Source organism: Herpailurus yagouaroundi, unplaced genomic scaffold (genome assembly GCF_014898765.1).
Source record: "Herpailurus yagouaroundi ecotype Mexico unplaced genomic scaffold, PumYag 160, whole genome shotgun sequence".
Classification (NCBI taxonomy): Eukaryota; Metazoa; Chordata; class Mammalia; order Carnivora; family Felidae; genus Herpailurus; species Herpailurus yagouaroundi.
Genome location: NW_024412401.1, coordinates 51,950,123 through 51,950,692, shown reverse-complemented (window position 1 = coordinate 51,950,692; position 570 = coordinate 51,950,123).

Sequence of the window (570 nt, the reverse complement as noted above, 5' to 3'; positions counted from 1 at the left end):
TGGGTCTGCTGAGGCGCATGGAACTTCTCTTGGTAGGAGTCACTGTTGGCAGTGCGAGCAGGTGGGAGGCAGTTAACTAATTTAATGAACAAGAATCCCAAAAAATGACGATGAGAGGGAGGGGGAGGAAGAGAGACAGCAGCCAGAAGTCAGCGACTCCCTCCAGGATTACAAACGTACCTTTCCGTCAGAGAATCTTTATTGTACTATGTTTGCATCACAGCAAGAGAATCCATCCCAGACGTCACCCTGATTGGAAGCCCCACCCGTTACATGTTTACATAAATACTTTTCCGTGATCAGCAGTGTTAAAAAAAAAAAAAAATACTGCAAACTCCTGCATCCCAATCTAACCTGAAAAGCAAACGATATTTACAGATATTTTGTCCCCCAAATGAAACTTACTCCTGGACTGGATGTGTCTGACTTCTTTGGAGGTCACGTGACCAGGCAAATCCAAATTACGGTGGGCAAAAGCTGCTTAGGGCGTCAAGAACCGCCCCCACGTGGACAAGATTTGGGGATCCTTTTGTATTAAGTGTCTTAAATGCTAAGAAGGTTGACTCTCTG